Source organism: Crassostrea angulata, chromosome 5, assembly GCF_025612915.1.
Source record: "Crassostrea angulata isolate pt1a10 chromosome 5, ASM2561291v2, whole genome shotgun sequence".
NCBI classification, from domain to species: Eukaryota; Metazoa; Mollusca; class Bivalvia; order Ostreida; family Ostreidae; genus Magallana; species Magallana angulata.
The window spans coordinates 21176307-21191610 of NC_069115.1; the positions used below are offsets into that span (position 1 = coordinate 21176307).

At 32.7% G+C, this 15304-nt stretch overlaps 1 pseudogene; it reads right to left on the minus strand.

The window, feature by feature from the left end:
* Positions 1-2029: 2029 nt before the first annotated feature.
* On the minus strand, positions 2030-7415 carry LOC128185214 (uncharacterized; annotated as a pseudogene).
* Positions 7416-15304: the final 7889 nt, after the last annotated feature.

Sequence of the window (15304 nt, forward strand, 5' to 3'; positions counted from 1 at the left end):
CCGTTGGGTAAAAGTTTGACTGTGTTGCGGAAAATCATCCAGCCGAATCACCAACTTATTGTAAAGCTCACAGATTCGTGTATGCATTTAGAGGAAAGACATTGCATTGGGTAAGTCAGTTACTGTTTATTAAGAATTTTGTTGTAAGAAAACATTTTATTTAATTAAGATATTCAAAATATTTGCTTAAAAGGAAGGTTGGTTTTAAATATTTCAATTGTATTGAATATCATATACTGTATGTTGGTCATAAGGTTTATAATTATTTATCAGATTTGAAAACATTTTAATGTACATCCTGTAATGTATTAATTTTTGTTGAAAAATTCTCTGTACTCTGATTTTCCTTATTTATCAATTTTAGTGGTTGGATGGTACGAAAATGACAAAAGGCCTACATATTTTTGAGAAAATGATTTTACTGCTTTCTTTGATGAACATACCTTCAGTTAAAAATCAAAATAATACAAGTTTAAAACACGTAATAGACCATCATATTTTGCGACTCATTGAATGAATCGCTAATTCTGGTTGACGGAAATAATGGACCCTCCTCCAAATCCTTTAGGATGTAAAGGATGAAGGTCATTCAATGTGATGAGCCTGAGGCTCAAGAGGGTATCATGTAGCCTTATCTCCGAGTGCAGCGAGGCATTACTCAATTCAAAGAAGTTAAAAATGACCTGTGTGACGTAAACACACCTGTGGTCAGTGGTATATAAAACACAGCTCCACGTGCCAAAATCATTATTGAAAGCTTGTTTGTGACAACCAAAAATATAAATTGGGAGGGTAATTTCCCTCAAAGTTTTATCAATTCGGGTTGGGTACATTATACCCTCTTGAGCCCGAGGCTCATTACATAGAATGACCCTCATCCTTTACATCCTAAAGGATGCTTGGAGGAGGGTCCATTCTATTACATATCGCCTTTCGGCTCTACGAGGGTATCATGTAGCATATTTAAAGTGTTGGCCACAAACAAAAAATCTAGAATGAAGACATTATTCCAAAAAATTCAATAATATTTTCAGCGTAAAATTCCATAAAACCTCGAAAGAAACCACATTTTATTCAATATCAAAATTCATTCATATCAAAACATTACAATGAATATTTTTTTATTACAATTTTAATTACTTTTATCAACAATTTAAAAAGAGTACACCATCATCAAACAGTCAATTGTTTATCCATTTAACACTGTATTCGCAAAATGTCCATCAGTATCACATCCAGCTATATTCACTTCTTTATTGTAAAACTTAAAGATTGTCTTTGACGAAGACCAATTTGCTGCATCCATAATTTCTTTTATCGATACACCAGACGAATAAGCCACCGAAGCGGAAGTTCCACGGAAGGAATGTGCAGTAAAGTTCCTGATTCCTGAAAGTTCTAGGACATTTTTCAGCCATCTTGCTAACGTACATGTTGAAACAGGATTGAATGTGTTGTAGAAACAAATAATGTACATTATTTTCTATTGTTTTTGGTTCTTTTTAGATATTCATGTAACGTGGAAACAACACAGAGTCTGTCATCAGAAAATGTTTGTAAAACTACTATATGTACAGGAGTTTCAGGTTTACATGTCTTCAATAACTTCTGAATTTGAAAAATAACCTTATCGGCAAACACTGACGTATATCTCAAATCAAGAGCCAAAAGTGTCTGGGCCCTGGAAGCTGTTGTGAGCGCAAACAGAGCTTATAATTCAAAAGTTAACAAACGTAAAGGTATTTCATGTACTGGCATTAAATTGCGCAAAAAGCACAAAACCTTTTATACATCCCATGATGTTCTCACTTTTGGTCTACTTGGATTCAAATTAAAATATCTTTTCATTAATTTTTGAAGCAATAATGGTTCCTTAACCCATAAAACACCAAAATATGGGAAAGTGTTAATCAACATTGATTTATGAGCATTCACAACAGATCTAGAAAAAGAAACTTTATTACTCATCAAAGAAATCAAATATTTTACAACTATTTCTTCAGAGGCTGAAAAGGGATTGGTTGTCCATTTAGAACACCAAAGTATCGTATCCATTTTTGACAGCAACATTGGTGTTGTTTGTTTGTGGCCGGACGTAAGGAAGCAAGGACGATGTCACTATCGAATCTTGCCAGTCCTTTGTCATAGAGGGATCTCCTGATACAAGACAGGCGGTTAGAGTTATCTTGCGGAGTGGATGTAGCTCTCCTGAGTGTGGCATCACTAAGAGGTCCTTGTGTCGAGGAATTCTAACAGGAATAGAAATCAAAACAGACATAAGTTGCGGAAACCAAGTTTGAGTTTTCCATAACGGAACAATAAGTATTGCCTGTCTAACTCTATCTTCTAAAATCTTATTAATTATCCTACCAATTAATTTAAAAGGTGGAAAAATATATGGACATAAGTTTGACCAAGATAAAGTGAAAGCATCAATATGAAAAGCGTCAGGATCAAAACTCCAGGAAACAAGTTTTCTCATTTGTCTATTTATACGAGAAGCAAAAAGATCTATGTCTGGATTAAAAAATTGTTTACAAATTCTCACGAAAATATCACGTTTTAACATCCATTCTGTAGAATCAGCAAATTGCCTAGAAAGTAATCAGCATAAATATTTTCACATCCGGGCAAATATTTGGCAGAAATGAAGATTCCTCTTTTTATGCATCAATTCCAAATTTTTACTGAAAGATCATCAAGTTGTTTTGAATGCATGCCACCGTTTGCGTTAATGTAAGAAACGACAGTTGTGTTGTCCGTTTTGAAACAAATATGTATTGAACTGTATTCTTTAAAAAACGATTTTAGTGCAAAATACACGGCCATTGAAATTCTAAAATATTGATATGATATGATGATTCTCAATATGTCCATCTACCTCCTGTCATTTTGTTTTCAAATTCAGCACCCCAACCTTGCAAGGATGCATCAGTTTCAACACAAAAATCAATTGGTCTTTTGAATTATTATCTTTTCCATTTAGAGATTGTATATTTCTACACCATTTTATCTCATTAATACTTTCAACAGAACAAGTCATGACAGAATTATAATCATTATTATTCAATTTTAGATTTTGATCTTTATCTCTTTCTAAAGTCCTGTAATGCAAAGGTCCTTCAAAAACTGCATTACAAGCATGAACCAATAAACCTATCAATGAGGCCAATTGCCGGAATTGAATTCTTGGATTAGACAAAATTAATTGACTTTGTCTTAAAATCTTTTCAACTTTTTCATCTGTCAAATAAACTTTGAATTCAACTGAATCAATTATAACTCCAAAGAAACAATTCTCTGTGAAGGAATGGTTATAGATTTTTTATCATTTATTGTGAAGCCAAGATTGTTTAATTCTGACATAACTATATTTGTTTGTTCTTGACATGTAGAAAATGTTTGATTCATGATCAGGGAATCATCAATATAATAGCAACATCTTATGCCATTTTCCCTAAAAAATACATATACCGGTTTCAATGTCTTTGTAAATATTCTTGGACATGATGTTAATCCGAAAGGAAGTACTACAAATCTGTAAAAATTTTCCGTTCCAAGGTTAGAAATTTCTTGTAGTCTGGGTGAACACTGACACTACAATATGCATCTTTTAAATCAACTGAAGTTAAATAATCATTTTTCTGAATCAGTTTTAAAGCATATGTCAAATTTTCCTGTTTGAAATGATACTATTCAGCAAATTCATTTAAATATTTCAAGTTTATGATTGCGCAGTACAGTTAAGGCGGCCAATAAAAATATAGACAATTTTTTGTGATGAAAACACGTATACTTTAGTTCAACTGGCATGTCTTTTTTAAAATCAATAACAGTTACTCAAATGCAATATATTTCTAAAATACATATATAACAGTACAATATTTTATGTTCATAGTGGTCACGTGATATGGCAGTAGCATGGTACAAGCAGATATATTTGTGGTTTTGAGGTCATTTTAAAAAAATCAATATCGCAAGGGCATAATCATGTTAAAATTCACGACTGAATTATAAAATAACGATGTTGTATCGTAGATTTTGAAAAACGGTGCGAACTTTATAAGATGAGAATAATTGTTTGTAGAAACCGTAATTTATAATGCATATGTTGAAAAATTTTAAAGGTCACAGGGTTAATTTAATTAAAAATTAAGTAATTTGTAAGATTTTACAAAGATCGTAGAAGTTTTTAAGTTACATAGCATATTTCAAATTCACATGTAAAAGTTTGTCAGGATCAGGTAAGTGTATGCCCTTGTAATTAAGTGATTTATTTAGGTACTTAGCTCTCAAATATACGATTTTATACAAAACCGAGGTTGCTTCTTTATACGATGCATACTTTTAACAATATGAAAATAAGACTATCTAGGTAACATTCTACTAAAAATAATGTTAAACAAAATATCTATTTATAATTTTCCGTTAATCTATGACATTTATTTTCTTCGCTATAAAAATGCATGAAAGCCTTTAATGCCTTAGCTTAATGCGTCATTTTGAAGCATATGACGTCATATTTTGTAGTACAGCGAGAACGACATCTCGCTTATTTTTCAGTGTGTACGATATAACGGACATCAAAATTGTAAGTAATAACATTAGTTGTTTTCAAATAAAAGATTAGTATAAGTTAATTTTGCTAATAGATAGATTAAGGTAATGGTCCATACCCCACTAGATAAATAAAATGCGTACAGAATTTTTTCATATTTTTCAAACATGTATCTGAGGATATCTTCTCATCAAATTTTACCCTGTTGGGTGGTCCATCGGTATTATAAGAGCTAGGGTCGTTGCTAAAAATAGAACCGATTGCAGAAAATGGCGCTTTTTCATACATAGAGAATATAAGCCTAAGCCTGAAATTTGAATTTCACAAAATCATTTTTTAACTTATATCCTATGTAAAATAAAGGAATTATTATTTCAAATCAAAAATTTTTATGTTACACTTGCTTATTTATCAAAACAAGATAAATCCGCATACAAATGAGATAAAATGAAATAAATTTTCAAAGAGAATTTAAGCTCTTAAAATTTTATTTACGTACAGAATTCTCTAAAATTTTGATATTATTTAAACCTTAACGCCCTTAATCAACTGGAAATAAATTTACCCAAGGGACCGGCCTTTTCAGGATCACAATGGGCGTATTTTGGGTAAAAATCATTAAAATATATATTTTGAAAAAAGATCCGTAAAATTTAAATTGTGCATAGGTTTATTATTTCGTCATTCTAAAAAAATATGTTAAAATTATTGTTAATTAGAAAACATGATTTAAACAAACTGTTGATTAATATGTATTATTTAAACCGCAAAAGATTGTATCTTTGGATATCGGTAAGTATTATGGATCGAGATCGGTATTTAGAAATTGCAGTCACACGCGTGGATAATGCTAACTACCTGATTATTGAGCCTGATATGCCTTTAAGACAGAACCTCTATTCAACCTTTTTTTAATGGTTTTAAAGACTGTTCTTAAAATGAAATAACTTTTCTTCAGCGCATGATTTTAATTCTAAAAACATTTTTTGTTGTTGAAAATATATCTATGCTCGTTGCTAAGCGAATATAGGATAAAGATGAAATAAGTCAAATTATTTCCCCTTGTGTATTTATCTCCCTTATTTATGCACTGGAATGTATATAGATCTCGGTCAGGATTTCATTTTGGATGTTTATGGACTTTCAGGGATTAATGTTCAAAGAATTGGATTAAGTTCAGCCTTGTAATGAATTGATGTTTATGCAGGACAAAAGTAAGCGGTCTATATTTTCAAAACGAGTACTCAATCGACACAACCCAGTCAAATTTTCATTTCGCTGAGTAATAGGCTAATTGATTGCAGTTTTCAGGATTTTTAATAGATTTGTTTTGAATTAATTTCTAGATCAGCTTGATTTTTTTGTTTTGAAACACATGTACACCGTAGCGTTAGGTTCCGATTAAATCGGGCACGGAAAAAACGTAATAACGCGTGAATTACGTCAGACGTTGTTTTGTGACGTATGGATAATTACCTTAATAAGTATTTTCGAGGTTTGTAATAATTATACTGTGATGTCATAATGCACATTTCCCGTACTTTTTGTCTGAATGGCTTAACTGTGCTGGATGGCCTGAGATTACCATCGTTTTTGGGTACAATGAAAATATTTGAAATAAAAGCATCCGAAATATCTTTTACTTCTTCAATTGCACCTTTAGCAACCAACTGTTTTACTTCTTTTGCTGCCATTTCAGATTCTATTGCATTAAATTGAATTTGTTTCGGAAAAAATGTTTAAAAAGGTTGTTGAAAAAATTCAATTTTATAACCTGGTTCAATTATATTTAATATCCATTCGTCTTTTGTAAATTTTTTCCAGTAAGGTTTATTCAGTTTTCTCACCTTTTCTTGTTGTAACTATACTGCTTTTTCATTGCACTTCTGTACTGGAATTGTCCCCTTTGACCTCTGCCTCTGTGGGAAGGGTATGATGAATACTGGCAGTTTTTGCCTCTGTATGGGTTTTGGATGGGTTGTTACCCTTGGTTTGACATGTTGTTTTTTGCTTGAGTTGTATTTTTAAATTTCGCATAATAGTTCGATTACATTCCAATTGTTTGCTTAGTTATATCACCCATTTCTTGTAGTTTGGAGACACAATTGTCTCCAAACAAGGGATCAGTAACCGGGATTTCAGAAGAAGCAATTTTGCGATATCGAAAATTCAAAACATTTTTGATTTCATTTCTTCTTTTCATAGAGACATTATAGAAAGCATTGCAAAGCATACTTATTGAATCAGCCAACATCCTTTTACAAATCTGGGGCTCAAGTTCTTTTTTATTTACAACCATATCAGCCATTTGTACTAAAGGTATCATACCAGTGGCTAAAGATGTTTGTATTACTTTCAAAATGTGAGATCATCTGAATGGGCCTGCTTGTTCATGGCATCCCATATTTCTTTATTGACCCGGGGAACTTTCAATAAATTACAGCTTTCTTTGATCTGTCATATTTTTTCCCTAAATCAACCATACTTTCTTTGCTACTCTTAATAGAGATGGCTGCATTTTCCAAGTGCCGCGTTTACTTTTGGACCATTTTTTTTCATTTGCATTTATTTTGTGGGATATCCCAATCATTGTTATCAATTGTTATCTGAATTGATTCATCATTCAAAATCCCCTTAAAACCTTCCTGAGGATCAACACCTTCAATAGAAGGAGAAACTTGATCATTGAAATAAGAAAAATCAAGTCAAAATCATCAGGGATTTCATTAAGAGTCTGCCGTGAGTCATAATCAGGTATGTTTACCAAATTTCTTAGCGGTCTATTAGGTACATTTTGTTTGAAATTACCGGGAGAATTATTACCCGAAGTGCGCACCGTAGTTTCGGTGGACCGCATGTTGTTTACATTGCACGTATTACGTGCCATACTATTGTAACTACTAAATTGTTTTACAGTGTCAGTGAGGGAGGAAATAGATTGTAAGATTTTATCTATCCCTAATTGATTTTTAAGCTCGTCAACATTAAACTCTTGAACACATTCAGACTGAGTTTTTTACTTTTTAGATTGTTTTGTCACCCATGGTGGCGGTGCACTTGCACTCGCAGAACATGAGGTCTGCACTTTGCATTTCTTTTATTTGTTGCATTATAGTTATTGTGTCCTCCGTAACACTTCGTGTCCGGGGTTTATCGCCAAACAATATATATATCTGAGTTATTTTCATGGTCGCTTCCTATGAACGACAGGACATCGTCCTGATTTTCCGTCGTTACGGTAAAATATACAACTTTATATTAACTTACTTTACCAGTAAAAAATTGAATAAGGTAGCTGTTTTACAGCAGAAACAAGACAAGAAACAACGTTCTAAGTTTTAATACACACCGCTATAAGATGTTCACCTGTTCTACAGGTATAAACACACGCCGCTCAGAGAAAAAGAATGATTTCGGCACGTAGAGCTGTTTACGTCACACAGGTCATTGGAAACTTCTTTGAATTGAGTAACGCCTCGCTGTTATTCGGAGATAATGCTACATGATATCCTCCTGGGGCTCGTTTCATAAAGAGGCCTAAATATTGGCTTAACTTTAGCATGTTTAGTCTAGTCCGAGGACTTACACCGAAACTTAGTCGGGCGTATTTTGCATTTCATAAAGCGGCGTAATTAGAGGCGTAAACTTTAGACTATAGCTTTAGCATAAGTCCTTGATAACGCAGCACTGCACATGCATAAAATTGTTTCTATTACTCCAGATATGTACAGGTGTATGTAGCATGTGAAAATATGACCAATTTTCGAGGAAATTGTAATTGTAATAATTTTTGTAATAAATTCTTGTTTCACACAAAGGTTAAATTTTTTAAATGATATTCCTTTTTCTTCAACAATTTACCGGACAAAAACACATAATATCAAAATTAAGTTATACAAATAGATAAAACATTAAACGAAAACCAATAAATGGTGAAGTGTATATGATTTTCTGGAACACCAGCGCAAGGAGTATTTATTTAGTTTCAAAAACACATGGAACTCTTAAATGTATCATCCGTATAATACATGTACATGTATAATGTTTAATCTAAAGCGGGCTTACTCTGTATTATATTGGTTGAAGTACATGACTTGTGTAATGTTTCTCAATTGAATAATCAATATATCACTTTAAGTAACTAGGTAGTTCAAAATATATGTTCTTTTATTACTTTTATCATATTGAAAATTTTGAATTTACTGGGTCGGTGTAAATTTACAAGATGTCATATTGATGTTTACATCCAATTTCCTGACCTTTGTCGCCATTTGTCATTGAGCATTTCAATTAAAATGAATTTTAGCGGTTATAAAACAAAATTAATGCATTTTTGTTTTCAATCATTTCGCGATGCTTTGTATTTTAGCGCAATAAAATGTTTATTATACATGTACATGTTTTCTGATACGTTACACTTTCTGTATCTATTTAGAAATAATAATTTGTATTTATCAAATCAGTTTGAATTGTAGACTTGTCTTAACTCTAATGTGTCATCATTCTTGTAGTTAAAATCCATGTATCAATAACATCATAATCTTCACTTTAAAAAGAGAACCACAAATTAAGTTTATGATTGTGCATTAGTATCAGTGAGTTTAATCGGCTTCGATTTTCAGTATTATTTGCATTCAATATTAATGCATATACAGGTACATACATCGTAGGTTATAAAGATATACTGTTCATATATCATTTACAAAAAAAATAGCTTTTTTCTCGGGAAGCAATTTTAATGAAAGATTTTCAAATGGTAAAGTTATTACTGAATGTTAATTTGTTCATGGTGAATGTTGTAGAAAGGAAAAAAATGGTTTAGAAAAAATATAATATAAGTTACTGCAACACATAAAATTAAAATTAGGGCACTTTTGTGTAAATTATGCTCTCTCTCTCTCTCTCTCTCTCTCTCTCTCTCTCTCTCTCTCTCTCGTGCTCATTTATTCCGGAAAAAACTCCCGTGGCAATAAAATTCCAGATTTAATATTTAAAGTATAAATCGTTCTTTCTCAGTATCTGAATGTGACGATACATGTAACTTAAATCGTATTTTTGACAAAATACAATCGTCTTTTCATAATATAAAATATTTATATGCTTAATTATGTTTACGTCCGCACTTACGCCTACCTATGAGTAGACGTAAAATTTTGGCTTAACTTTGGTCGGGCGTAAAGATATCGATGCGCTCTTAAAAGAAACACAAATATTTGAACTATTCCCGTATTTAAACCGGCACAGCGCTAAGTCTGGACGTACGGCCCTTTTTGAAACAAGCCCCGACCCTCGTACAGTCAAAAGGCGATATGTAATAGAATGTCTCATGTTAAATATTGCTATACATATCAGGTAGTGTTGTTCAACTGTTAAACCCTGATATTCCCGGGTAAAAGTGTGGCTGTGATGCGGAACATCTACCAGCCGAATCATGACCAAGTTATTGTAAAGCTCACATATTCGTGTATGCATTTAGAGGAGGACATTGCATTGGGTAAATCAGTTACTGTTTATCAAGAATTTTGTTGTAAGAAAACATTTTATTTAATTAAGATATTCAAAATATTTGCTTAGAAGGATGGTTGGTTTTAAATATTTCAATTGTATTAAATATCATAGACTGTATTTTGCTCACCAGGTTTATAACTACCGGTATTTATCAGATTTGGAAATATTTTAATATACATCGTGTAATGTATTAGTTTTCGTTGAAAAATTCTCTGTACTCTGATTTTCCTTATTTATCGATTTCACTTGTTTGATAGTAGAAAAATGATGGAAGGCCTACATATTTTTTAGAGAATGATTTTACTGCTTTCTTTGATGAACATATATTCAGAGTTAAAATCAAAATAATACAAGTTTTAAACATGTAATAGACCATCATAGTTTGCGACTCATTGAATGAATTGGTAATAGACCACTAAGTTTGCGTCTCATTGAATGAATTGGTAATTCTGGTTGACGGAAATAATGTCTCATGTTAAATATTGCTATACATATCAGGTAGTGTTATCGACCTGTTAAACACTGTTATTCCTTTTAGTTACCGTTGGGTAAAAGTGTGACTCTCGGCGAAAAATCATCCAGCCGATTCACCAAGTTATTGTAAAGCTCACATATTCGTGTATGCATTTAGAGGAGGACATTGCATTGGGTAAATCAGTTACTGTTTATCAAGAATTTTGTTGTAAGAAAACATTTTATTTAATTAAGATATTCAAAATATTTGCTTAGAAGGATGGTTGGTTTTAAATATTTCAATTGTATTAAATATCATAGACTGTATTTTGCTCACCAGGTTTATAACTACCGGTATTTATCAGATTTGGAAATATTTTAATATACATCGTGTAATGTATTAGTTTTCGTTGAAAAATTCTCTGTACTCTGATTTTCCTTATTTATCGATTTCACTTGTTTGATAGTAGAAAAATGATGGAAGGCCTACATATTTTTTAGAGAATGATTTTACTGCTTTCTTTGATGAACATATATTCAGAGTTAAAATCAAAATAATACAAGTTTTAAACATGTAATAGACCATCATAGTTTGCGACTCATTGAATGAATTGGTAATAGACCACTAAGTTTGCGTCTCATTGAATGAATTGGTAATTCTGGTTGACGGAAATAATGTCTCATGTTAAATATTGCTATACATATCAGGTAGTGTTATCGACCTGTTAAACACTGTTATTCCTTTTAGTTACCGTTGGGTAAAAGTGTGACTCTCGGCGAAAAATCATCCAGCCGATTCACCAAGTTATTGTAAAGCTCACAGATTCGTGTATGCATTTAGAGGAGGAAATTGCATTGGGTAAGTCAGTTACTGTTCATCAAGAATTTTGTTGTAAGAAAATTCTTATTTAATTAAGATATTCAAAATATTTGCTTAGAAGGATGGTTGGTTTTAAATATTTCAATTGTATTGAATATCACACTACTGGCTCTAAAAACCCCTGTCCGTATGAAAATCCCCTGTCTTCCCCTGTCACCCCCTGTGTTTTCACTGTCATCCCCTGTGTGCCACTGTACAGAGCCCCTGTATACCCTGTCATCCCCTGTGCGCCCCTGTACAAGCCCCTGTGTGCCACTGTAAGCCCCTGCCACCCCCTGTATGCCCCTGTCATCCCCTGTAAGCCACTGTATACCCCTGTGCATGCCCCTGACATCCCCTGTACGGGTTTTGACTGGGTTTTTTTCAATATCATTTTCTTAATTCAACTATTTAAATCACATGTGTTATATTTTGAGCTATAAGTCAATATTCGCACTCAACAGCGCCGAATCACAAGACACACTGTTATCGAATTTTTAGAAATCACATGTTTTAGTTGATAATCTATTGATACTTCAAAAATCATGCTAAAAACTAAAATATTTCAGATTCACCGGGTGGTAAACCCCAGGTGAGGGCGGGAATTATGTTTTATATTAGGTGTGCAAGCCCTCGGGGCATGTAGTCCTTTGGAGCTTGGGAACATCGCTACTAAATACAACATAGAGTGAATTATTAAGTTTTAAAAATTGTCTACAGATATATGTACACTTTACTTATGGATATCTTAAGCCTATGAATCATATGATTCTTGGTAATAAACAACACACTAGAAACTAAGATCAAGCGCGGCACATGGTTTTGTATATATCTAAACATATAGGAGCGCACCAAAACCAATAAATCAGTCAGAATATAGAATTTATAGTCAGCTATGTAACGATAGAGTACACCTTTCTTCTTTTTTCTAACCAAGTTCTTGGTTATACCTTTAATAATTTCCCGTGAATAGCAAAAGAAAGCTTCGATAGCTTATATAAGTTTGTCTAAAAATATTTTACTATGTTTGTTCAATACGTTTCTAACCGGCTTATTGGACTCATGAGTTGAATTTAAACTGATGTTTTAATCTCATAATCAATTTCATTAATTTCCAAAATCTTATTGCCATATCTCTTTTTACTGCAAAGTGGAAGATATCAAAGATAATTTAATTAATTGCAAGTGAACAGAAATCTGCAGCAAAGGTCAGAAAATGTAAATGTGTGTTTCTATACATGTAGGAGGTTTTATAGATATTGAGATATTTTTAAAAACCCCTGATTAGTCATGAGAGAGAGAGAGAGAGAGAGAGAGAGAGAGAGAGAGAGATTGCATTGACTTTGAATTAAATTTATTAATTATATAGTTTACCCGGGAATTAATTTCCTAATAAGTAAACATGCAATCATAATTTTTATTACCTATTCTTTATCATTCCGCAACCGTGGTCGGAACATGCACAACATAAATGTAAATGTAGAACTAGTGTTTTCTATACATGTAGCCTATGGAGTTTATACGGTGAGAGAGAGAGAGAGAGAGAGAGCGAGTGAGAGAGAGAGAGAGAGAGAGATTGCATTGATTTTTTTAATTAAATGTTACTAATAGTTTAACCGGGAATTAATTTCTTAATAAGGAAACAAGCAATCCTTATTAACTTTCATAACCAATTTTCTAAAATTATTTAGATTAACATTGGAGGTGTCAAATTGATTTTTAATTCATCAATGTTTTATACTTCTCCAAATGAATTGATCAAAAAACTTAAAGACACATGATTAACAACTAGCTTATTGAAGCTACAGTTTTCAAAGGAGATGATGTTGACATTATTTCACCCGGTCGGTGATTATATAATATAGCTACTGTACACAGCCCTTCTTCACAATTTGCAGTTCACAGTAGCAAGATAGGGGAAAAGAGATGATAGACACACGTGTACACGTATATATACACACACTTCCTCAGATCTGAATGGTCGGACAGTGATTATATAATAGCTATATACTGTATACAGCCTTTCTTGACAATTTGCAGTGCACGGTAGCGGGACTGGGAACAATGAGGTGACAGACACACGTGTACTTGTATATACACACACGTCCTCAGGTCTGGATGCTCGGTAATGCTACACAATAATGCGATATGTTGTTTAAACACCCCTTATGAAATTTTTCCCAGTCTGTCAAGTAAAGAAACAATAAATTGAAAATTTCAATTTTTTAGTTCTGAGAATTTCAAACATGAAAAGATTGAAGAGCTTTAAATTCAGAACATAATTTGGCACAGTGATATGATTTAAAACTGTATATTGCTCTTTTAGATTTTTCATTTTTCAAATGAAATAGAATTTAAATAAATGCCTGATATTGTTCTGATCTGACATCCGGACCATTGTTTAATATAATGCATGTGTGTATAATTAAATGGTACCCCGTTACCGGCATATGCATACAGTCATGCATTAAATCCTTCATTAACGGTATCATATATGCATGTGGACAATTCTATACAATGATGCATATAAATAACTAAACTGGAAAATGCACACTAGCTGAAAGAAGTTAAAAGTTACAATGGATCGGTCTAACCCCCCTTTCCGAAAAAAATCAACCCTCTCTCTCTCTCTCTCTCTCTCTCTCTCTCTCTCATGATTTATAAAAAAAACAATACTGACCGCAATTATCAGCGATTAACATGAACTTAATAAAGGATGTTTAATTCTATGCATCATTACACTGGTCAAAACAGTCAAAATATAGGTGATCATTTCATCATTTCGATCGGTGTGTGGTTATCTGCACGTGCTGATCATGTTGTGTTATTATGCGCTTTATCTCAGTCAGGTTACATGGCACAGAACATTGCAGATCTCAGGCACTCCTCCACTTATTTTTCTTTCTTTTTTTCCTTTTATTTTATTTTTACAAATTACAGAACATGGTCATTTGTTTAAATGCATGCAATAAAATAAGCGGTTTATCGGTATACAAGCATATCTTGATTTGTGTCAAAATTATTCACGCTTGTAATAATATTGCACTCTATAAAATGCAAAGAAAAACAAGCACCGTCCAAAACATGAATGCTATATATAAATTTAAAAAAAATCCGAATTAATTAAAAGCTATTTATTTACTTAGCAAGCAGTTAAAGACCGTACAGGGGATGTCAGGGGCATGCACAGGGGCAGACAGTGGCTTACAGGGGATGACAGGGGCATACAGGGGATGGCAGGGGCTTACAGTGGCACACAGGGGATGTACAGGGGATGACAGTGAAAACACAGGGGGTGACAGGGGAAGACAGGGGATTTTCATACGGACATGGGTTTTTAGAGCCAGTAGTGTCATAGACTGTATTTTGGTCATCAGGTTTATAACTATTTATCAGATTTGGAAATATTTTAATATACATCGTGTAATGCATTAGTTTTCTTTGAAAAATTCTCTGTACTCTGATTTTCCTAATTTATCGATTTCACTTGTTTGATAGTAGGAAAATGATGGAAGGCCTACATATTTTTGAGAGAATGATTTGACTGCTTTCTTTGATGAACATATATTCAGAGTTAAAATCAAAATAATACAAGTTTTAAACATGTAATAGACCATCATAGTTTGCGACTCATTGAATGAATTGCTAATTCTGGTTGACGAAAATAATGTCACATTTTAAATATTGCTGTATATATCACGTAGTGTAACGACTTGGTAAATCCTTCAATTCCTTACCGTTGTGTAAAAGTTTGACTGTTTCGTGGAAAATCATACAGCCATATCACCAAGTTATTGTAAAGATCACAGATTCGTGTATGCAATTAGGAGAGAACATTGCACTGGGTAAGTCAGTTACTGTTCATCAAGAATTTTGTTGTAAGAAAACATTTTATTTAATTAAGTTATTCAAAATATTTGCTTAAA